At 42.0% G+C, this 25,568-nt stretch overlaps 1 protein-coding gene across 6 annotated transcripts in view; it reads right to left on the reverse strand.

Annotated features, from left to right (window-relative positions):
• SHLD1 (shieldin complex subunit 1) overlaps nucleotides 1-25,568 on the reverse strand; it is a 116,278-nt gene that overhangs the window by 19,012 nt on the left and 71,698 nt on the right. The window lies entirely within an intron of this gene.

Genomic DNA, 25,568 nt, shown 5'->3' on the forward strand with positions numbered 1-25,568 from the left:
ATTGGTGACAAATCTCCATCCTCAGGGGACAGAATTTTCTTTTTGGAAACTGTCAAGAGGCATGAGGAGTGAAATCTGTAAATAAGATAGATGATCAAGCAGGATAACATAGCCTAGGGTGAAAAGCAAGGTTTGTCTACAAAATAAAATTGATTTCCTTATATTACACATGCTGGTTCTCAAAGCAGTTCTGGCAAAGGTATTCTAACATCAGTTCTGTGCAATGCAGGCAACACAGTTTTACTTTCAAATATGTTACCTTGTAAGGTAGATTTAAGTTCTGGCCTTTGCAAAAGTTCATTGCCATAGATCAGAAATCTGGTTTTGTCCTAAGAGATGTCTGTGAGCATGGACTTGGGAAGAAGCCTTGAGTTTCAGTCCTAGCAAGCCTTTTACTAGCTATGTGATCCTGGGCAAGTTACTTTACATCTCTGAATCTCCATGTCCTCATCTATAAGATGGGGATAATAACAGCTCCTACCTCATAGGACTCTTGTAAGGATTAAATGATTTATTAGCATAAAGCCCAGCACATAGTAAGTGCTCCATAAATAAAAGATACTTTATAATTATTACCTTAGTAACAAGAATAGTACCCACAGCAGAGTTGTTACAGTATTCAAGTACTTGTTCTTTAACATCTGGGATTTTTCAAAGTGAATAGTGAATGCTTCTATTAATATATGTCTGGCCGGGCGCGGCAGCTCACGCCTGAAGCTCACCACTTTGGGAGGCCGAGGCAGGCGGATCTCCTGAGGTCAGGAGTTCGAGATCAGCCTGGCCAACATGGTGAAACCCCATCTCTACTAAAAATACAAAAAAAAATTAGCCAGGCATGGTGGCGTGCACCTGTAGTCCCAGCTACTTGGGAGGCTGAGGCATGAGCCTCAGTTCATGAGGTTTGAACCCAGGAGGCGGAGGTTGCAGTGAGCTGAGATCGCACCACTACACTTCAGCTTAGGTGACAGAGTAAGACTCCATCTCAAATATATATATATATATATATGTCTACTACACAGTGATAGACATTGTATTAAAAGGAAACTCCAGACAAACAAGCATTTATTTGTAACTGGAAGGAACATCAGCCTTACCAATAGCTACTGCCCCATCCTGGCATTAGAGCTGAAGGGATGAATCATAGTGAACATTACCCATCTCAAAGCAGGAGGACTATGACTATACAGAGGTCCCTGGTGCACCCTCTGCAAAGTAAACATGATCCTAGTGTGGGCAGAAACAGCAGGTGCCTCAGTGTGTGGGAGTGTCACACACAGAAGCCCAGGCTGGTGGAGCCCTCCAGCCATCCCCAAACACATCCCTCCAAGGGGGACCAGCACCAGGATGTGGGTGGGACTGAAATGACTCAACCTCCAGAGAGCCTGATGGTGGTAGTGGTTTTTGTAAGTTGATGACAGCTATAAATCAAGCAAAGAGCTTCAGGAAAAGTTTGAGTTAGTAAATACACTGAAGAAGGAGAAACAAGCAGCATTAAATATAAAACAAAAGACTGTGAAAATAGGCGGAGAAGATCTAGGGTTCACAGAATGACTGCTGGTTGAGTCAGAATTGCAGTGCTGAATCAAACAGGCAAGACGAGAAGGAAACACAATGAAATCAGTTATAGGAGATCATTCTCAACACCCATACCTCCCATTTACACTTGAGTTTAAGGAGAGCAAAGCTTTGAGCCTTCTCTCCTGAAGCACATAGCATCGGAGAACACAGAAAACTCACAGAAACTGGAAAAAAGCCACAAAGTTTAAAATTTGCATAATACAACTTATGCAGAAAAGGAATATAGACAGAAGAGAGTGAAAACTGAGGCTAAGTGACAGAGAAAGGCGGGTTTGGGATGCATTTGTGTTGGGAGATTTTCTAACATGAGTTATTAAGGGCTAGAAGTGAGGCACACAGGAATTGAATTTCCACCTTCGCGAGGATACCTCTAGTGTGGTCACGGAAATAGTTACTTATTTTTGACAAAATAATATGGTGGACAAGATATTCTGAAAATCCTTCCTGTTACCAAACATGTAAAAATGCTGGATAAAATATTTTTGAAAAATCTTTTAAAATGAATGACTGAGCTGGTAACAAAGCAAGGAAAGCCCATAGAGACCAAAAGCAAAATGAGAATAGAAGTTCTAAGAGGTCAGCAAACCCTGAGCTGGTGTCTAGACCCAGCACGTCAGCTTCAATGTCCACACAGGGCTCAGGACACAAAGCCTAGGGCCATGGCATGGTGGGGGTGCTTAACAAGAAAACACCGCATAAAGCTGAGAGCCCTGAAGTTACACCCCCAGAGAAAAAGTGAACTAGAAAAAACAAACAAACAAACAAAAAAAACTACTTTGTAAAAGGTTATGTAAAACAAAACAAAAACTTGTCTTGGCCTTGGCTCTGGGTAGAAAGAGAGAGAAAAAAAGAAATATCTGCCCCAAGATTTAACCTGATAAAAGAAAATAAAAGGAAAAAAAGAAAAAGACAATTTATCATGAGCCAGAACTCACATGTGTTTGTGCTCAAATTGGAACTATTTTTGTGGTCTAAAAACCTCCAAGCCAGGTTATTTATTTTAATATGGTTCCAGACTGACACGCCCTCATATGTCTAGTGAAAGCAAGTGTAAACCTTAGAGGGATGTACTTTCAACCAAACAACAAAAGAAACCCTCCACACAGGGTTCCATTGAACATGAGCTCAAAATGCATAGGAGAAAAAAGAAATCTACCGTTACTGAGTGGGAGTAAGCAAACAAGACCCACAGAGGCTTCAGATATCAGCGTTAACACAATCAGGGTATAAGGCAAATATGCTTAATATGTTAAAGAAATAAAATAGGAAGTTGAAAGTTTGAGTAACTAACAAGAGACTACAAGAAATGAACAGGTAAATGAGAAAAACAAACAAAAAGCACAATGGAAAAATGTTAAATTACAGGAAAAGAAAAATTACAGTAATAGGCATTTATACTTCAGCAAACAGGTAAAACAAGACTAGAGTCCAGTGGAAAGATAATTAGAAAATGAAATCAGAGTTGAAGATATTACTTATAATTTAGCATAGAGAGAGAGATGGAGAAAAAAAATAAGAGATATGGAAGTCAAAGTGAGATGGTCCAACATGCACGCAATTGGAATTTCAGAAAGAGCTAACAGAGAGAACGAAGGAAAGGCAATGCACAATGAGACAATGAGTTAATGGGTGGGAATTTCTCCAAACTGATAAAGCACAAACCCTCAAATTTATTAATCACAATGTTCTGTAAGCAAGAAGGCAATGAAACAAGACCTTCAATTTTCCAAGAAAATAATTACCAACTTGGGGACATGCAGTGCAGGCAATGGTGAGGGAGTTAAGACATCAGTCTGGCCAGATCAACAAAAATAATAAATGTCATAGCCAGATTGCCCTTATATCCAAAGCTCATTTTCTAAAAGTGCTTGAAATAGACAATATTCATAGCACTTAGGCTGATGTACAGTAATTTTATCTGAAGGTAGAGGAAGGAGCTACATAAAATTTCAAGGTTTTCTATTCCTTTGGTGACACATCTGTTTAATTCACCAAGGTAGTCCAGCTGTCCTTGAAACAGTATTCCAATGCTAGACTTTGATCTCAAATCACATGTGATCATCTTAAAAGTACAGTTCACCTCGGTCAGGCGTGGTGGCTCACGCCTGTAATCCCAGAACTTTGGGAGGCCGAGGCGGGCGGATCACGAGGTCAGGAAATCGAGACCATCCTGGCTAACACGGTGAAACCCCGTCTCTACTAAAAATACAAAAAATAAGCCGGGCATGGTGGCTGGCGCCTGTGGTCCCAGCTACTTGGGAGGCTGAGGGAGGAGAATGGCGTGAACCCGGGAGGTGGAGCTTGCAGTGAGCCGAGATGGTGCCACTGCACTCCAGCCTGGGCTACAGAGCGAGACTCCATCTCAAAAAACAAAAAAAGTACAGTTCATTTCCATTCTACATTTTGTTTCTGAAAGTTTCATTCCATAATAAGCTAATTATGCAAAGTCATTCAACTTCAAAGTTGTTCTAGGTTGGTTTTATAAAAATTGTAAAGGCTATTAATGTTTTGTAGACAATGTTCTCTTTCTCCAGTCAACTATTTCCATTTGCTTTTTAAGTAACTTTATCTTCCTAACTCAGTTCATGCGTGCTGCTCTAATAGCCTCTGCACTGCAATACTGAGTGTGCAGCCATTGGCCCACAAACGAAGATATCTATCTCTTTTGGAAAAAAGGGAAAATAATTATTTCTACTCTTTCATGATATTCACTCTTTGAAGAGATCATGAGGAAGAAGCTGTTTAAGCTTAAAGCAGTTAAATGTTCTTTTAGTCAATAAATTATGCCAATCATAAGATAAACAGAGGCAGAAATAATGAGTCATGGAGTTATTACTGATAACATTTACTGCCTTATTAACATTTTAGAATTTTCTGTTATCTAAGGTTCTCCTTAAATTTCATTTCACATATAAATGCATAAACCTAAAAAGGAATACAAATTTGAAGGATGCTATGAAGAAGAAAAAGAAACAGAAAAATAACCTAATTACACTGGTCTTTCTGGATGACTAAATTTTTTTGACGTCTAAGTGGCAAAACCTCAAATGCATTTGAAACTTTAGCTCCTAACGGGGCCCCTAAAACACCCATGCACACAATAAATCTTTCATGCAAATTTCTGTTTTTCTATATCTTGATCTAGGTAGCGGTTATGTGGGTATACACTCATATATATGAAAATTCACCAAACTGTAACACATAAGATTTATGTACTTTACTATAAGTAAATTGTATTCCAATAAAAAATATATTTATGTATGCACATGCACGTGCACACACACACACACACACATTCCCTGTTTTCAATAAGTTATGGATGTGGCATAGAAATTAAGTTTTTTCAAAAAGATTTCTAGATGGTTCTCAAGTCCAGCTAGGTTGGTAACCACTATCCTAAGGCCACTGAAACATGCCTTGAATAGACATTCAGTAAATATTTGTTTTAGTTAATAGATAAATGAATGAATGAACAAACTAATAAATATTTTTTATTTTTGGTTGTAGGTGTTCCATTGACTAAAGCCAGAACAATCCCTAAGACTATTAAGAAAAAAAAAAAAAGAATAGCAATCCCGATAATGTTCTTAGCGCTTTAAATGCCTTACCTTATTACAGCTCACAAAAACCCTATTAAGTAAGTTGATTCTTCTGGGTTTTTAGTTACAAACAACATAAATCACTTTGGCTGCTTCAAGCAAAAAGACATAGTAGGAAACATATAGTTGACATCATTGTTAGGAGGCTAAGAAGCGGACTTTAAGCCTAGCTTTTAGGAATTACTCCTCAGGCTGGACGCAGTGGCTCACATCTGTAATCTCAGCACTTTGGGAGGCCTAGGTGGGCGGCTTGCCTGAGGTTAGGAGTTTCAGACCACCCTGACCAATATGGTGAAACTGCCATCTCTACTAAAAATACAAAAATTAGCCAGGCATGGTGGCGTGCATCTATAGTCCCAGCTGCTCAAGAGGCTGAGGCAGAAGAATTACTTGAACCTGGGAGGCGGAGGTTGCAGTGAGCTGAGATCGTAGCCTGGGCAACAGAGTGACACTCCGACTCAGAAAAAAAAAAAAAAAAGAGGAATTACTCCTCAAACCACTCAGCAGAACTGAATGGCCAAAGGCACTGTTGCCTTGATCACTATTAAAAACCTAAAGAATTAGGAAGCTGCTGGTTCAGATGTTGCTCCAAACTAACAATCTGGAAGCTTCCCAATAAAAAAGCTGACTGTTAAATCAGGACACTATCACTACAGTGACTAGTTCCAGAACCATGCTGCCTCTGCCACTATCCATACCAGCAAAAAATGAAGGTCCTACGTCCCATCTCTCATTCCACACAATCTAGGTCTGAATTCAAAGGTTTATGGAAATGCATCTGGTTAACAAACCCTGAACACTAGCTTCAACGGATTCTGGAAATGGAAAATTTCTACTCTCTGTAAGATTAAAAAAAAAAAAAAAAAAAAAAAAAGTCAAGCTAAAAGGTGATTGGAATAGGTATTGAGTGGACTAATTGATAGATTCACAAATTATGAAACTGAGGCACACAGATTAAGAAACTTGTTCAAAGGCATGCAGCTAGGTAGTTAAGTGGCAGAACCAGGATTCAAACTCAAGAAGTGTGGCTCCAAAGGCTAATAAAGTAAGAAAATAACAATATGGTGAACAGGCAAGCTCATGGGGTGAAGTCTCTAGTCATGCATACTTTTGCTCATAAATAGCAACTTCTAATGTACTGTACTCAATGATCCTGCTATCACCTCTAGGAATTAAAAGTCTCACAGTTTCTCATTTCAAAATGCAAACAGATGTCATTAATGTACTTGAGCATTGTATTCTGGTCTAGAAAGTGTTCTCAAGTATTGTGGGGGTACAGGGGCAACCTGAAAAAGGTTCTTCCACCAAACAGTGACTGGAGACATCCATTCCCAGGCTTCGACAACCACCTCCAAATCCCAGCTCCTCACATTAGTTCCATGGCACAAATGAAAAGAATACTTAAAAGTATCCTGAAGTTATTTTAGGACATCTTACTGGAACATCTTACTAATCCTACATCAACAAAGTTTGGGAAGCTATGTTGGATGCAATAGAATGACAGTTATTTAGCCTCTGCTTTGGAAAGCTGACCATTCTATAAGCTTTTATAGTCTAGGGAGCTTGAGACTAAAGCTTGTAGTGTATTCTGTGTTATCTGAACCTGTACTTCCACACATCTGTAGTATACTTTGGTCTGCTTTTCTCTCTCTCTCTCTCTCTCTCTCTCATCTATCTAATTTATCCATTCATCCATTTCCCCATTTACCCATTCATCTCTCTATGACCCAGATATCAGAATAAAAACACTAAACTGTATCCAAAATAAATATATCAATATGTATAGGCTAAAGCTGGAGAGGAGTGAGAAGCGTCAGTTGCAATCACAGGACAGAAATGTTGAATGTTCCCCACAAAGGAGAATGTGACAGCTATTTTTTAAAAGATTATAATTTTCAGCAGAGATCCTTCTAGGGGCAAAGAAAAGAGAAGATGTTTCATCTGACATGACAAGTTATAAAATGCAAATCTGCCAGTTTCGGAAGGGTAAATATTTGCTGAAGATTAAGTACATGACAAAGGTATGTCATTAAATCTAAAGAAATTAAAAAGCTCAATTTAATATCACATGCATCTACTCCATTTTTAATAAGCATACAACCTCAGCAAGCATGAGCCACAGTCCAATCTATCTCCATGGTGTAGGAGGAAATGATAAATATCTTCAGCATGACTTCCAACAAGGTGAGTCTGAGTTAATTACTCCAGGAGCAAGTTAAAATGGATTTAGTTAAACAAATGAGCCTGACAAGGACGTCGGCCACATGCTGGACAAAATTTAATATTAATCAAATGTACATCAAACTATCAGTGACATGTACACAGAAGAAGGGCCGCTTAAAATTTATCTTATTTATTTATTTATTTATTTATTTAGACAGAGTCTCACTCTGTTGCCCAGGCTGGAGTGCGGTGGCACCATCTCGGCTCACTGCAAGCTCTGTCTCACTGCAACTTCCAACTCACAGGTTCCAGCAATTCTCCTGCCTCAGCCTCCCAAGTAGCTGGGATTATAGGCCCCCGCCACCACACCCAGCTAATTTTTGTATTTTTAGTAGAGACAGGGTTTTGCCATGTTGGCCAGGCTGGTCTTGATCTCCTGACCTCAGGTGATCCGCCTGCCTCGGCCTCCCAAAGTGTTGGGATTATAGGCAGGAGCCACTGCACCCTGCCAAAATGTATCTTTTAATTCGTAACTAATTTTTATTTTTATCTACATAATATATACTCATAGCTTTTAAAAGTCAGATGAGACTAAAAGTCTTACAGTGAAAAAAGAATAGTTTTCTATTCCTCCCATTCTCCTTTCCATTCCCCAGAATCTACCACTCCAACTTACTCTTCCTTTTGGCTTTTAAAATCTTTATATGTCTAGTTAATATGCTCATATATGATAATGTATCAGCTTTAGACATTATGTGTTGACATCCTATTACAACAGGTAAGAATTTAAGTCTCAGGCACACACATGCACACAAACTCATATACACACAGATACACACAGGTGCTTCCCTTGTCCCATTCTCTAAATATGCTCATATCCAATTTTCATTAGAGCAATATTCAGTGTTTATACTATTATAACGATACAAAGATTGATCACTACTAAATGTACTATGTTTCATTTATTGTACGACGTTATTGTTTCTGTGGTAAATAGGTATTTCTTTTCAGCCTTTGCCTGCTTTGTTTTGTAACTACAGCTGATCCTTGAACAACATGAGTTTGAACTGTGCAGTTCCACTTATATGAGAATTCTTTTCAATAAATATATTGAAAAGTGTTTTGGAGATTTGCAACAATTTGAAAAAACTTGCAGACAAACTGCGTAGCCTAAAAATATCGAAAAAATTAAGAAAAATTAGGTATGTCATGAATGTGTAAAATATATGTAGATACTAGCCGGGCGCGGTGGCTCAAGCCTGTAATCCCAGCACTTTGGGAGGCCGAGACGGGCGGATCATGAGGTCAGGAGATCGAGACCATCCTGGCTAACCCGGTGAAACCCCGTCTCTACTAAAAACTACAAAAAACTAGCCGGGCGAGGTGGCGGGCGCCTGTAGTCCCAGCTACTCGGGAGGCTGAGGCAGGAGAATGGCGTAAACCTGGGAGGCGGAGCTTGCAGTGAGCTGAGATCCGGCCACTGCACTCCAGCCTGGGTGACAGAGCGAAACTCCACCTCAAAAAAAAAAACAAAAAACAAAACAAAAAAATATATATATATGTAGATACTAATCTATTTATATTGTTAATCCACTGTCATATTAGCTGTAAGGCTTCTGGTAAACAGTAGGCTATTAGTAGTTAAGGTTTTAGGAAGTCTATACAGTCATAAAAAGGGATGAGATCATGTCCTTTGCAGGGACATGGATAGAACTGGAAGCCATTATCCTCAGCGAACTAACGCAGGAACAGAAAACCAAACACCGCATGTTCTCACTTACAAGTGGGAGCTGAATGATGAGAACACATGGGCACATGGAGGGGAGCAACACACAGCGGGGCCTGTTGGAGGTAGCGGGTAGGTTGGGGGAGGGAGAACATCAGGAAGAATAGCTAATGGAGGCTGGGCTTAATACCTGGGTGATGGGATGACCTGTGCAGCAAACCACCATGACACACGTTTACCTATGTAACAAACTTGTACATCCTGCACATGTAACCCTGAGCTTACAATAAAAGTTAAAGACAAAAAGAGGTTTTGAGGAGTCAAAAATTATTGCAGGTGGTGGGTGGAGGGGAGGCCAATACTCCTAACTCCTGTGTTGTTCAAGAGTCAACTGTATCCTAATTTTACCCATATCCTCCAACAGCCTCTCAATACAAATTTCTGCATGTCAGCCTGTTGGAATAGTTCCTCAGGACCCCAGCCCTCCCGGTAATGTCCCTCTGAGAATCTTGTCCTATTGCTCCAGTTGGCCTGGCTGCCCTCCAGGCCTGCTCCATAGCCGCTGACTTGGGCCCCACTCGGTTCCACTCCTACATTTCTTGTATGATTTCTAGGATGCTTTCCTCTGCCCCATTGCCCCATTTTCCATTTTTTTGTTTTATTATTATTATTATTATTATTATTATTATTTTTTTTTTTTGAGACGGAGTCTTGCTCTGTTGCCCGGGCTGGAGTGCAGTGGCCGGATCTCAGCTCACTGCAACCTCTGCCTCCCGGGTTTACGCCATTCTCCTGCCTCAGCCTCCTAAGTGACTGGGACTATAGGCGCCCGCCACCACGCCCGGCTAATTTTTTGTATTTTTTAGTAGAGACAGGGTTTCACCGTGTTAGCCAGGTTGGTCTCGATCTCCTGACCTCGTGATTCGCCCGTCTCGGCCTCCCAAAGTGCTGGGATTACAGGCTTGAGCCACCGCGCCCGGCCTTTTTTTTTTTTTATTATTTTTTTTGCAGATTTTTCCTGCTCCATCCTTGTCTCTGTTTCTTTCAAGTTCTTTATTTATTAGTCTTGGTCTTTATATTTTTTAATAGAGGATTTCCTCAAATAGCTGGTGATTTTTGCCTGTGAGTTCAGATCTAAGGGTGAGGCATTAAAATGCTCATTGGAAGCTCTTGCTATGGGTAGGGCTTATGGTCTGGGGAGTTTCATATAGGATAACTGAACTGTTTTTCCAGAGAGGGATCCTCTCACATCCTGACTGGCCAGTGACAAGTAAGGATGGTGTTTTAGACAGGAAGGTCCAGGAGGAGAAGGTAACATTGAATCAGAGACATAAATGCAAGGAGGGAGCAGGCAATGCAAATATCTGGGGCAGGCAGGTTCCAGGCAGAGGAAATGGCAAAGGCCATGAGATGGGAACAGCTTTGCAAGGATGAGAGACCACTGTGGCTAGAGCCATGGGAGCAAGGGGAAGTGCAGGAGGGAGGACGTGCACTTCTGGTATATGGAAACAACTTTCACACAGACCTTGTCAGGGATATTAAAAAGCCAAATATTAAAATATTCCATGATATTTTGTAAAAATGAATTGGAATCATTTTTTACAGTATTTGACATCAGACATGGAAAATCACTGCTGATTTGCCTTGGTTTGGTTAATTAGGCAGGCTAACAGTTTTGTGCAATTATCTACTCTGCTCAACACTGAAGATGCTGAAAAATAAAAAATCGGTATCTCATAAACATTTACACTAGAGACTCTCTGAATAAGACATAAATCCATACACATGTTTCGGTTCAACCAAAGGAAGCAGCTCATGTTGTTGAGAAAAATCAAAAGCTTAAAAAAAAAAAAAGTTGTCAAGGCAACGAGAAAAAAAAAAGACAGAAAATAGTTTCTATCTCAACTACTGTAACATAGAGAAGCTGAATAACTCCTGGCTCTGCTTTGGAAGTTTTATTTAACCTCTGATCATTTTAGTAGATGAGGCATGAATGGAGAATCCAGGGGCAACTTGGTAGCGTGAAGCCACTTAGGAAAATGTGAGCTCTATGGTTTACAGGTGAAGACAGGAGAATGATTTTCTTTCTCTAACAATTTTTCTGCAACTTTTCCTGTATGACACAATTTTGCAGAGAATTTCCATTTATCAGCTAGATACCAAACGGTTATTGAGAGACCAGAAGGTCAAATAACTTGTTGGAGGATTTCCAGATCCTTCTCTTTGAATTTCTGTAATTTCAGAGAGTGACTCAGAGTTGACTTTAAAGGCCATCTGTGCTCCTCCACCAGCCCCCCTGCTGAAAGCTCTGGCACTCACATGCTGCCAAACACATTCTCAACTCTCTGTTTCCCTGTTTTCTTCACCTGGAGGACTCCACTGCTCCCTGGGGACGCTGTGCCCATCCCCTCCCCTAGGAAGCTTTCCCCAGTTCCCCAGGTAGAGCTGGCCAGCCCCCACCCCAGCTCCTGCAGTGCTCAGTAGATGGTACTTGGCAGGTCTTACCTCCCATTGAATATCTGTGTGTGTCTGGTTTCCTATGGCACTGGGACTTCCCAGAGGCAGGGACCCTGTTCTAGCTATGGTCTCCTGGCACAGTGTGATGGTAGGTATTTTTTAGTGATTGAGAATGAATGAATTGGCCGGGCGCGGTGGCTCAAGCCTGTAATCCCAGCACTTTGGGAGGCCGAGGCGGGCGGATCACGAGGTCAGGAGATCGAGACCATCCTGGCTAACACGGTGAAACCCCGTCTCTACTAAAAAATACAAAAAACTAGCCGGGCGTGGTGGCGGCGCCTGTAGTCCCAGCTACTCGGGAGGCTGAGGCAGGAGAATGGCGTAAACCCGGGAGGCGGAGCTTGCAGTGAGCTGAGATCCGGCCACTGCACTCCAGCCTGGGCGACAGAGCCAGACTCCGTCTCAAAAAAAAAAAAAAAAAAAAAAGAATGAATGAATTAGTGTATAGCCCTAGCTTTGAATGTGAAAGAACAATCCCAAATCACCATCAACACAACTAGTGGGAAGAATCTGGAAAGCTAGAGAGTACAAAGGGGAGGCAAATGTGTCTGTTCCCACCTCAACCCCTAGCCAGCAGTGTAAAGCTAGACTTCTCTTATTTCCCAAACTGTGACTGCAGAATACCACCTATGTCCTCAGAGACGGTTGTGGGGGTTCCATGAAAAAAAGGGATTCCATTTTCTAATAAGTTTGAGAAGGGTGGCCTGCTATCATCTGAATGTGTTCCCCCCATTCATATGTTGAAATCCTAACCACCAAGGTGATGGTATTAAGAGGTAGGGCCATTGGGAGATGATTAGGTCACGAAGGAGGAGCCCTCATGAATGGAACTCATAAAGGAGACCCCAAAAAGCCACCCTGCCCCTTCCACCATGTAAAGGCACAACTAGAAGGTGCCCTCTGTGAACCAGGAAGTGGTCTTCACCAGATGCTGAATCTGTTAGCACCTTGATCTTGGATTTTCCAGCCTCTAGAACTGTAAGAAATAATATTCTATTGCTTATAAGCCACATCGTCTACAGTATTTTGTTATAGAAGCCCAAACAGACTAAGACACAGGGTGAAAAACATTGAACAAATCTTTATCAAAGACCTTTGCACAACAGTATCTAGCCCACAGAACTGTAAGAGGATGGGATGAAGCAATGCAGGAAAAGTGCTACTAAGCTTGAGTAATACTAACTACTGTTTTCATTACCATTACTCTTCTCCAACATCTATACTTCTGAAGATTGTTTTTTCACATTGAGGACAGAGTACTTTTAATTAAAAAAACAAAAAAAGAATGCTACTTGACTCAGCTCATTCGTCAAATTAGAATGCAACCCAGCTGGATGAGTTTGTAACATTTTTTGCCTATATTATTATACAAATAATCTCTTTCCTAAGTTCCTCAGCATAGAAGTCACACATGCTAATTTCCCTACTGAAAAATTAACTTGGAAAAGTTATACAGGAAGAGAAGGACTCACAGGATAGGAGAACCCACTCCCGGAGGCAGGAAGCCTCTTCCGCAAACCTTTCTCCTGGAGGCAGGGAGCTCTGTTGCCTGCTGCGTTCTGACACCCTCCGGGCCTCCAGGAGAAGGCTCAGACAGGAATGGTAGCTCCCAGTCTGCTTTCCCCAAAATTGAGCACTGTTCACTGACAATCAGCAGAACATAAATATCACATTTACAAACTAGGCAGATATCTGGATCCTAAGGGTCACAAAGCTGAAGGGAATTAAATGTAAATACCACTTGAAGTTTCGTCTCCTCGGTGCTAATGACAGAAGTATTATCTGAGATGAATGGGGTTCCAGGAGAGAGGGTTATAGGACCACTTTAGGTAACTGAATGTAGGCCAAGTGTTAGACCAAACGGAAATGACAAAGATGTGAATGTAAATTATGTTTCTTTTCTCTTTTCTGGACAACTATTTCACCCCTCACCTGCCCCCTCTCTCTTTCTCTCTCTTTTTCTCCCTATCTCTGTCTAGACGTGAATCCCAATTATGTTTCTTTTCTCTTTTCTAGACAACTATTCTCTCTGTCTCTCTCTGTTTCTTCCTGTCTCTGTCTCTCTGTCTCTCCCTCTGTTTCTCCCTGTCTCTGCCTCTCTCTCTCTCTGTTTCTCCCTGTCTCTGCCTCTCTCTGTCTCCCTCTTCCTACAGGCAGCAGGACACTAAGTTAGATGGACTCTGTTCAGGACAGACAGTAATTTATAGCAACATAATTAAGCAGAGGCCTAGAGAGATAATGCAAATGTCACATTGCCCTCAACCAGAGCAGAGCAGAACAAACAAAACAATGTACCCATTAAGGTCTTTTAAAGGTCAGGAGAAACAGTCTGTCGGGGTTGCAGGAGTGATTTTTCTTCTTACCAATGAACAACCTCATCTAAATGAGTATTACTTCAATATCTCGGAAGTCCGAAATAATCTGTACACCAAACCCCTGAGTCATGAGTTTACCTATGTAACAAACCTGCACGTGTACCCCTCAACCTAAAATACAAGTTAAGATATTAAAAAACAAATACATATTTCAGGAGTCTAAAGCAAAACTGGGGACAAGCTCAGAGGAGTCTAGAGGAAAAAAAAGTCAAAAAGGAGAGAAGCCGAGGAGTCTATTTTAGGACTGTTTCAGGAGTCTATTTTTAGGAGGAAAGAACAAGAGTACTAGCACTGTATGGTGTCTGCACCAGGAGCAGAGGACACGTCAGCCATGCAACACTGGCCAGTCACCGCATGCTTCCAGAAACGTAAGCAACAGCACAGCCTTGCACAACTGCTCAGATACCCTCTACCTGGAAAAGCAAATCTGTTATAATCTCAGGAGAGGACTAGGATTAATGGGATTTTTAGGTCTAAAATATGTTGGATACCAGCTTTTTCCCCTTTATTTATTTATTTATTTATTTATTATTTTGATTTCCAACTTCTAAGTTCAGGGGTACGCATGCAGGGTGAGCAGGTTTGTACGATCCCTACTTTCATGATGAGACTGAGGATGATTATGTGAGTAAACTGCATGGTTTTACCCCAGAAGAATACTACTTTTCGTGATTTGGAGCATAATGTATATACCAGCCAAACTAATCTTAAAAATTTAAGCAGTAGCTGGGTGTGATGACACACGTCTACAGTCCCAGCTATTCAGGAGACTGAGGCAGGTGGATCACTTGAGCCCAGGAGTTTGAGACCAACCTGGGTGACAGAGCAAGATCCTGTCTCTAAAAAAGAAAATTAAATAAATAAAATTTAAGTGGTGAATAAGAGGAGCTGAGTTACAAATTATGGCATACTATTTTTCAGCAAGACATGAAAGCCCCGATCTTAATCCAAGTTACACCTTTGTATCTGGAGTAAAGAAAACCAAGGTGGTAACACGAGCAGTTCCACTCTGCCCGAAGAGCTTTTAACAATGTGGAGAAGTTTGTCTCCTGGATTCCCTTCCATTGTTCTCAAGAAATGAAGAGAAGCCTGGCACGGAGGCTTGTGCCTGTAATCCCAGCACTTTGGGAAGCCAAGGCGGGCAGATCACTTGAGGCCAGGAGTTTGAGACCAGCCTGGCCAATATGGTGAAACCCTGTCTCTATTGAAAATACAAAAATTTGCCGGGCGTGGTGGTGCACGCTTGTAATCCCAACTACTTGGGAGGCTGAGGTGGGAGGATCACTTGAACCAGGTAGGCGGAGGTTGCCAAGATAGCTCCACTGCATTCCAGCCTGGGCAAAAGAGCAAGGCTCCGTCTCCAAGAAAGAAATGAAAAGAAAGGGTGGGGAACAGGGGGCAGAGAGCATGAAAGCACATGTATTATAGGAAAAGCCAAAGAAGAAGAAAAAAAAATAATACAACAAAATAGTAAGACTTTCCCTCTGTAGAAAGATTATGAGTGTTTATCTTTTTCTTCTTTGTGCTTTTTTCACATTTCCTAATCTTCTACAATGAACATGTAAACAAGAAAATTGAGAGAGAGAGATCAAAGGGATTTAAAAAGTCAAATGGAGACAACTCCAGGGAAGCAACACAACTACTGTCACTTAAAAGCAAATCTTTGCTGCTGCCTCAGGTAGGGCCTCTGTTCATTTTCCTATTTCTTCAAGGCCACAGTCCATCCCTTGTCCAGTATTTATTAAATGTTTGCCAAATGCTGGACCCTGAATGGAGATGTGAAAGGTGGGCTGTTGGCTTCAACAAACTTGCGGTCAAGGAATATTCAAAAGAAATACAATACCTAGAGCACTATTAACTGCTAAACTAGGTACTTTTGATGATGGCTGTAAATCAGAGCTTACAGAGAACAGAAGCTAGAGGTGCTATGAAGACGTCACTGAGCCAGGAAACCCGGTGACCCCCAAAGGAGGTGGGGAGTTGGATAAATGCTTACGGTTCTTCACAAAAAGACCATGGCTAGGCTGAAGTATCTCAATAGTTTCTTTTGGTAGGTAGTAAAGTTCTGCTTAAAGACAATTAAATACTGTGTGACCTTTAACCTTGGATCACTGTCATTTTAAATGGTGTGCACTGCTATGGTGTTCTTTTTCTCATAAGTCAGCACAAAACACCCACCTAGGGGTGAAGCACAGAAGGATGGTAACCAACTCTTCCTTAAATTATTGCAATGCTTTATTTTCAAACTGATTTTTTTTTTACTTTTTATTAAATTATAACATGCATACATCAAAGTGCCTAATATATAATGTAGTCCCTAAAAAATTCAATAAATAAAATTTAAGTGGTAATAAGAGGAGCTGAGTTACAAATCACAGTATATACTATTCATGGTATACTAAATCATAAACTGTATCAATTTTCACAAACTGAGTATACCCAGTATAATCAACACTGAGATCAAGAAACAGAATAGCACAGAACCCCAGAAGACCTCCTTGTGCCACCTTTCAACTATTACCTTCTAAGAGTTACCACCATTCTAACACCTACATTGCTTTGCCTTTTTTATTTTATTTTTTTTTGAGATGGAGTTTTGCTCTTGTTGCCCAGGCTGGAGTGCAGAGACACGATCTCGGCTCACTGCAACCTCCACCTCCCGGGTTCAAGCAATTCTCCTGCCTCAGCCTCCCAAGTAGCTGGGATTACAGGCATGCGCCACCATGCCCGGCTAATTTTATATTTTTAGTAGAGACAGGGTTGGTCCTATTGGTCCATGTTGGTCAGGCTGGTCTGGAACTCCCAACCTTAGGTGATCTGCCCGCCTTGGCCTCCCAAAGTGCTGCGATTACAGGCGTGAGCCACCACGCCTGGCCACATTGTTTTGTCTTCTATATTTTATATAAATGGAATCATGCAGTATGTACTCTTTGCTATCTGGTTTCTTTCACTCAACCTTATATGCATACAGTGGCAGTCTGTACATTTTCAGTGATGAATAATATTCCATGATATGAACATACCACCATTTATTTATCTGATGTTGGGCATGTATATAGTTTCTAGTTAGGGCCGTTATAATGAGTGTTGCTGTGACTATTTCAGTGCCTGTCTCTCCTTGAACATACGGATGCATCTGAGGTACTCACCTGGGAGTAGAACTGCTGGGTTGCAGGGTATATATATGTTCACCTTTGAAGATACTGCAAATAGGTATAACAGCTTATCTGAGAACTGAGGGCCCAGTTCTGCTTTTGCCTGCTTTTTGTCCTAATGATGGGGTTCTATACCATATCTGCACCAAATCTGATCTTCTATCACCCAGACGGAAAGACCCCCAAACCATTCTATTGCATCTACCTTAAAAATATTATCTTCACAGATATTGTCAATTTTTTTTTTTCCCTAAAGAAGAAGCTGTTAACCAGGAAGGGTAGAATAAATTATACTGTAGTTCAAGGCAAATTCTATTATAAAGGACAAACTGCCTAGCAAAACACAACTTATAATTACATTTAACTTCAAAATAAATCAAATTATTCATACAAACCCAAGCACTCACTGGTAAATTAATGAAAAACATGACAGTATTGAGCTTTTAATTGCTTCTATACAAACCCCCAAACTTAAATTTAGGTTATTAAGGCCGAAAAGAGGCAATTAATTTGCAACAAATGCATCTGTAAAAACCTGTTATGACATGGCTACAGAGTATATCTTCTCCAAGTCTATAAAGACCATCTGCCCAATTTTTTGCAGGTTTTCCTTTAGATAATCCTATTTAGACAGTCCCTCCAAACTAATTGCTTTTTTGCTTTTTGAGGGGAGAGGGAGATTAGTATCTTTTTCCAATATCTCCAGTATATAAGCTTCATAAGAGCTCTGTTATCTCAAATTCTGAGTTTAATTTCCTTTCCAGAACATATTTGTCAGAATATTAAACCTCAAATAAAAAGATTAGTGAGCAGAAGTAGGGCTTAAATAAATTAAGGCTTGTAGGCTATGTTGCTACTTTCTGTTTCCAAAAGATAATCTTTTTCATGCTATTAAACATCATTTGTGACCTTTAAAAATAACTCCCTGAACTCATTAATTAATAATAAAATCTGGCCGGGCATGATGGCTCACACCTGTAATCCCAGCACTTTGGGAGGCCAAGGCGGGCAGACAGATTGAGCCCAGGAGTTGAGACCAGCCTGGGCAACATAGTGAGTCCCTGTCTCTACAAAAATAATTCAAAAAATGAGCCAGGCATGGTGGTGCATACCTGTAGTCCTGGCAACTCAGGAGGCTGAGGTGGGAGAATCACCTGAGCCTGGGGATGTTGAGGCTGCAGTGAGCCAACATTGCACCGCTGCACTCCAGTCAGGGTAACAAAGCGAGACCCTGTCTCAAAATAATAATAATAATAATAATAATAATAATAGAATCTGGCTAGACTATCACATTAGTGAAATGATATAAAATGACATAAAATCATGCCAATTTTCAATTTTAAGACCTGATAATGCCTATTACACATTTTCAAAATTACTAAATCGATTTGAAATGGTACAAACTACAATCAAATATATTTTACTTGGCACCATCAATTTATAAACTGCAGATCAGCACAACAAGGACAGTGAAATGAGAGGCAAAATAATTGCAGAAAAACAATAATTCCTCCAATATTACTATATTCCCTATGGTGACAGAAGGAAAAGGAAATTTGTTCTTCTTGGTGCAAGACCTACTTCCACACAAGTGGAAAGGCTGGCTGCTTTAATGATGGGGGAATGGGGTCCTCAAGAAATGACTCCTCCCAGCAGTAGGAAATGGTTTGAGAGGCATGGAAAGGAATGTCATAGGCCCTTCCATGGCACCTAGAGTCCCCACTCTACAGGCCTCTAAGGTTACGATATGTTATAACATATTACGACCAACATATTTATTCATTCAACAAACAGCTATGAAAGACCTATTATGTACTATACACTGTTCTAAGTTCTGGAGACTCTGTGATGACTAACACAGATATGGCCCCTGCCCTTATGGAGTTAAAGATCTAGAAGAGGAGGTAGAACCCAGGATAAATAATTATAGAGAGAAATTCTAGTAAGTGACACAAAGGGTGTCCCCAGAGGAGACAACAGTGACTAAATCTAGATGTATGTTGGGGGGAGGCATGTCAGGGAGTGACTTGGTTACACCACCTTTAACCAAGTAAATGATATTCATCGTATCCTTGCATCAGTCATTTCAATGCAACTAATTTTTTCAGCACTTGCTTTTATTTCAGCTACTTGGAGGTACCACAAAGGAATGCAGAGATGACCATGGTGTAGTTTCTGCCCACAAAGAGTGAATGCTCTGGTGTATAGAGGAAGCAGTCCACAAATAACCACGGCATGAAGTGCGCCCTAGTGTTGTATGCACTGTAATGAAGTACGCGTTGAGTCAGCCGTAAGGGAAGCTAACTGGAGGCAAGGAAAATCTGCAGAGAGCAAGGGGATTCGGGCTGGATCCTAGGACTCTGTAGCATTTCTCCAGGCCTAGGAGGGAAGGGCACTCCTGAGAAAGGGAAGAGGCGTGAAAAGTCGAAAAGAAGTGCAAAGGTCATTGTGTATTTGGTGAGCAGGCTGCAGACTGGCAGAATGGCAGGGGTGGAGGGTATGGGGACAGAGATGGGGGGCCTGCGGGTGAAGGCAGGTGGGCCAGACTGCAGGTGGCCATGACTCCAGGCTGAGTGGCGGCTGCAGACCAGGGGTGCCATAGGGAACTGTGCAGCGCGCTTCCACTTGACCTCCGGTCTACGTCTGCTCTCCCGGTCTCCACCCTGCTCTGCCCTTGGGAGGCGGACTACGTGGACTACACTGATGGCTGCCCTTTCCCTCTGGCTTCGGGTTGGGAGCCAACAGGACGCCTGGCAGGAGGTGGAAGGAGGGAGGAAGGCAAGGTTGGACTATTTATGTCCCTGGCTCCCTTCCTGGGCTGGCGGCATCCCTCCAGCAGGCCCACAGTTCCCGTCAGGCAGCCCCTCCACACAGCTGCTGCCGGCACACACTCTCATGGTGGCGGGCTCCAGGCTCTGTGCTTTCCCTGTGGGTGCCCACACCCACTCACGCCTTCGTACAGAAGCTCTTCATTAAGCTCTCTTCGCTTTACCTGGTTGGACTGTTTTATCTCTTCTCTACCAGGACTTGAGCTGATACAGTCAGGCAGCAAGGAAATGGGGTGGGAGTGGGGACTACTGAAGGCATTAGGGGTAAATGCAGAGAGGGAGGGTGTGGGAGAAGGAGGGGACTGGGGGATGGTAGGTAGTGATGTGGTGAAGCAGGGGATATGAGGGAGGGGCGATGATGGCCTAGCCACAGACCACAGCACTTACGTGAAACCTATGTGTGTCAGGCACTCTTCCCCAGGCTTTCACAGAACTCATTTAACCCATACAGATTCTGTATGAGACATCCTATTTAACAGATGAGAAAACTGAGGCACAGAGAGGCCAAGTGACTTGGTCAACATCCCAAACTAGTAAGTGATGAAGCTCAGATTGAAACCCAGGCGAGTCCAGTACCACAGTCATATTCTCAACTACTGCACTGAACTGACTACTCTCAACTGAGGTCAAGCAGGAGGAGGACTTCAGAGCTGGGGATGTTGGGGGAGGCAAGGGACTGTGATGGCAACTCCCAGGAAAGCCATCTATGTGGACCGTCAATAGAAAGTCACCTGGAGAAGATCTTGCTATCCTATTCAAACTGCCTCAGTGACAATGCATAATCTTTTTCTTTTTTTTGACAGTGCATAATTTTGTACAGGTATCAGAATGGCAGTAATCCTCAACAATTTGGATCCTTGTATTCAAACACATTACAATTAGCTCTGCTATAATAACTATGTTCCTAAGAACCTCACATTATAAAAAAAATCATATAAATAGCTATTTCAATATGGGAAAAGGAGGGCTGTGGTTACAGAGTTGATAAAACTAGATAATTTTTTCCTACAGGAGCTTCAACAACAAACAACTTAATTATATTTGTTACCATCTGCAAATAATAAACGGCTTGATCAGACCAACAAAAGAGAACTAAAAGCAAAACCTGAACAGCACAGAAAAACAACCTGCAGTCACATTCACACCCACTGATGGTAGAGAACAGTGCTTGATGCCAGCTGGCCTCCCACCACTCATACAGTACCTCAGTGTGGCCCTGCACCCATGCACAGCCCTTCCTTCCTGTGGGCCCAGGGACTCTCTGATGGCACTCACATCCCCACCCTGAGTGGTCCAGAAAATCCAAGGCCCACTCGTCATGTAGTCAGTTGCATAATACTCAGTTCTGAGAATGAAAACTTACACTGCCAGGAAAATATTGATCAATATCGTTTAAGGTCTCTTGCAGCAGATAAGATCATAAAAACAACCATGCTCTAGAAAATAAGGAGTGGTTTATACATGTAACCACAGCACAGCACACCCTGTTACTCTTTTCTTTTAGAGACAGGGTCCTGTTCTGTCACCCAGGCAGGAGCGCAATGGCACAGTCATAGCTCACTACAGCCTTGATCTCCTGGGCTTAAGCCCAGCCTCCCGCCTTGGCCTCCCAAAGCATTGGGTTTACAGGCATGAGCCACCGTGCCGGCCTTGTTATTTTAAGTAGGATATCACCATCTTAACTCAGGTTGTCTTACAGCTACATGCCCACATACCTATTAATGTCAGAAACTTCCACAGCAATCACTTTCCTCTCTTTATGGAAAAAGACAGGAAGGGAAAATGCTCCCTAGTCAGACCTACGTATTTTTCATTTGCACTGCAGGCTGTTAAATGTGCTAGCTTAACCAAGACTGTAATGGGGACTCCATTAACCAGCTCTTAGAAACGTAGTCATCTAGGAGCCTGCAGCTACCCAGTGGGCGTTCAATAACAGCTACCTACTGTATTGACTGGCCTCGACCTGATTCTGCTGTATCTAAATAACCTCATGCTGGGTCCCACATATGTAAAGACAGGATGAGACAGAATGGTCCATTTCTGCAGCTGTTCACTCCACGGCAAAGGCACGTTGCCGCCGATTATACGTATGCTCATTTTTTTACGTGCAAGAGGCAGTCGGCCGACAACACTTGTTAATCAATGATGTTCCATACCTTCACAGTCATAGGAGCCAACAAAGGCTGACCCTATTTTGAATTATTGATTCTTTCAGGTTCCAACTGCTAATAAAGGAGTACACCTTCTCTTTGGGGTATAACAGGAGGGATTCAGTAAAGTAGTTTGGAAAGGACATGGTTTAGCTAAGCTATCCTGTGGTTTTGAAAAGGAAGCTTCTAGTGACCATAGCAGTCAAAGTATGTACAGAAGTCACAAGAATTCATCCACAACTTTAGATCTGAAAAACAATCTAAATGTTAGGATTTGGAAAAAGCAGTATGAATTTTAGGATCTTTGAATAAAACTGGGAAGACACAAACTTCAATCCACGTTGTAGAAAATTGGATATTTTGTCATAAAATTGTTCCTTGGGTACATTTTTTTTCCTTAAAAATGCAACCTTCATCTCCTAAAGTTGAGGTTGGGGACCAGCTTTGTCTCAAAAAACAAACAAACAAACAAACAAACAACAACAAAAAACATAGCTCTTCAATGATCATAGAAGAGAAATAATAGTTAATTATTCATCATTTTGCACAAATTTCCTGAGCAGCTACTGTGTGCCAGGTTTATTCTACATGCTGGAGATACAGGAGTGAACAAGAGAGACAAGCTACTTGCTCTGTGGAGCTTATATTCCAGTGGTGAAACAGACAATAAACAAATAAATAAGGAATTTAACCACAGGCAGTGATAAATGCCACAATGAAAGATAAAATAGAGGAAGGGGATAGAGAGCGAGATGAATGGAGACCCAGGTTGGATGGGGAGGGCAAGAAGCCTTCTTGGAAGTCACATCTGAGCAGAGATCTGAAAGAAGTGAGGGAACAGGTCATGCTGTAGTGGAAGAACATTCCAGACTAAGGGATCAGCAAGTGCAGAATCCCGGAGGTGGGAGTAAGCTTGTATGTGAGGGCCAGAAGGAAGGCCAGTGTGGCTGGGAAGAGGTGGGAGGAGCGGTCATAGCTAGGCAGAGAGGAGCCAGATCCCATGGGACCCAGAGAGCTGATGGAGCAGCTTTGATTATGTCCTAAGTGCACTGAAAGATTTTAAGCAGGTGGAAGTGACATTCTAGTGCTGCTGCTGGAAAGGAGACCAAGGAGGGCAAACATGGGACTGGAGCCCAGGTACAAGGCTACTGCAGGAGTTGTGGAAGATGGTGGCTGGGGTTTGGGTGGAGTGGAGGAGGTGGTGAGACATTACTCTATTTGGAACACATTCTGGAGGTGGCCTATGGGGACAGATGCAGGCGGTGGAGCAAGCTTGTCCATGCAGCCCAGGATGGCTTTGAATGCAGCCCAACACAAATGTGTAAACTTTCTTAGAACATTATGAGATTTTTGGCTGGGCGCGGTGGCTCTTGCCCGTAATCCCAACAGTTTGGGAGGCTGAGTTGGGCAGATCACTTGAGGACAGGAGTTCGAGACCAGCCTGGCCAACATGGTGAAACCCTGTCTCTACTAAAAATACAAAAATTAACTGGGTGTGGTGGTGGGCGCCTGTAATCCCAGCTACTAGGGAGGATGAGGCAGGAGAATTGCTTGAACCCGGGAAGCAGAGGTTGCATTGAGTCAAGATCTGGCCACTGCACTCCAGCCTGAGTGGCAGAGTGAGACTCTATCTCAAAAAAAAAAAAAAAAAAAAAAAAAAATAATAATAATAATCATTGAGATTTTTTTATGATTTTTTTTTTTTTTTTTTTTTTTTTAGCTTACCAGCTGTCATCAGTGTTAGTGTATTCTATGTGTGGCCCAACACAATTCTTCTTCCAATGTGGCCCATGGAAGCCAAAAGGACTGGCCACCTCTGTGGTAGAGCGATGAGAAAGTTGTTTCGATTTCCACAGTAAAATAAGAAGCAGGAAGCCGGGTGATGAGTTCATAGGCTCAGGCTCTATGAGTTTAGAAAAGACAGAAACAACTGGCTCCTTCTAGACCCAGACAACAATGAACCCAGACTGGACGAGTGGGGGCACTGGAGTCCACCAGCAGCCCAGCTCCCAGCGTGAGGCCTGCTACGCCCGTTTTTACAGAGAGTTGGGAGAAACTCTAGTTGGGAGAAACCTAGCACCAGAAGGACGCAAAACAAGGCAAATCTCCCAAGAATCAGGACCAGGCAGAAAAATCTACTTACTTTTCACAACACTTAAAAAACTAAAAATCCTTTATCCCTTTGCTCTCAATTTACTGACTAAACGCTTCCTACTCAATGAAAAAAATACTAATGTCCCAAAAGGAAAAATAGGCTAAGCATATTTACAGAGAACTCACAGGTAAAGAAATGTGAATAGCCAATACATATTAAAAAAAAAGTACTGCAGCTGGGCATGGTGGCTCATACGTGTAATCCCAGCACTTTGGGAGGTTGAGGTGGGAGGATCACTTGAGCCTAGAAGTTTGAGCCCAGCCCGGGCAACATAGTGAGGACTCATCTCTACAAAAAATACAAAAACTAGCCAGATGTGGTTGTGCGTGCCTGTAGTCCCAGCTACTTGGATGGCTGAGAATCACTTGAGCCTGAGAGACAGAGGTTGCAGTGAGCCAAGATCATGCCACTGCACTCCAGCCTGGGCAACACAGTGAGACTCTGTCTCAAAAAAAAAAAAAAAAAAAGTGCAGCATTTCATCCAGAGAGACACAAGGTAGAATGGCGGTTGCCAGGGGCTGGGGGATGGGGAATGGAGAATTAGCATTTAATGGGTACGAACAGAGTTTTAATCTGAGAAGGTGCAAAAGTTCTGTAGATGGATTATGGTGATGGCTACACAACAACATGAACGTACTTAACACCACTGAACTGTATAGGTAAAATGGTTAATATAGTCAATTTTATGCAATGTATATTTTACCACAAACTTTTTAAATATTGCATCTCATTGGCAAAGAAATGCAAATTAAAACAATGAGGCTGGTTCAAAGATAATGACTTATCTCAACTGATTGTTCATAGCTACAGATCGAACTCCTTGTTCGACGCTTTCCTCCTTTCTCACTACTGCACTTGATTAGTCTAAAAAAAGGATAAAAGAAAATTTTAAAAATAAAAAAATAAAATGAGATGACACTTTATTCATACTGTATCCTCAATGAGGGCACACAGTGGACATCCATATCTGTGGAATGAGTGCATGTTACTCAGGGTGTGGGGAGATGAGCCCCCGCCCAGCCTGCTGAGTGAAGGCTAAGCTGGTGTCATCTTCCCAGAACCATAAGACTCAAATACTTTGACTCTACAATTTATCTGTCAAGAGTCTATGTTAGGCTGGGTACGGTGGCTCATTCCTGTAATCCCAGCACTTTGGGAGGCTGAGGTGGGTGGATCACAAGGTCAGGAGTTTGAGACCAGCCTGGCCAAAATGGTGAAACCCTGTCTCTACTAAAAATACAAAAATTAGCCAGGTGTGGTGGCGGGTGCCTGTAATCCCAGCTACTAGGAAGGCTGAGGCAGGAGAATCGCTTGAACCTGGG

Source organism: Chlorocebus sabaeus, chromosome 2 (assembly GCF_047675955.1).
Source record: "Chlorocebus sabaeus isolate Y175 chromosome 2, mChlSab1.0.hap1, whole genome shotgun sequence".
NCBI classification, from domain to species: Eukaryota; Metazoa; Chordata; class Mammalia; order Primates; family Cercopithecidae; genus Chlorocebus; species Chlorocebus sabaeus.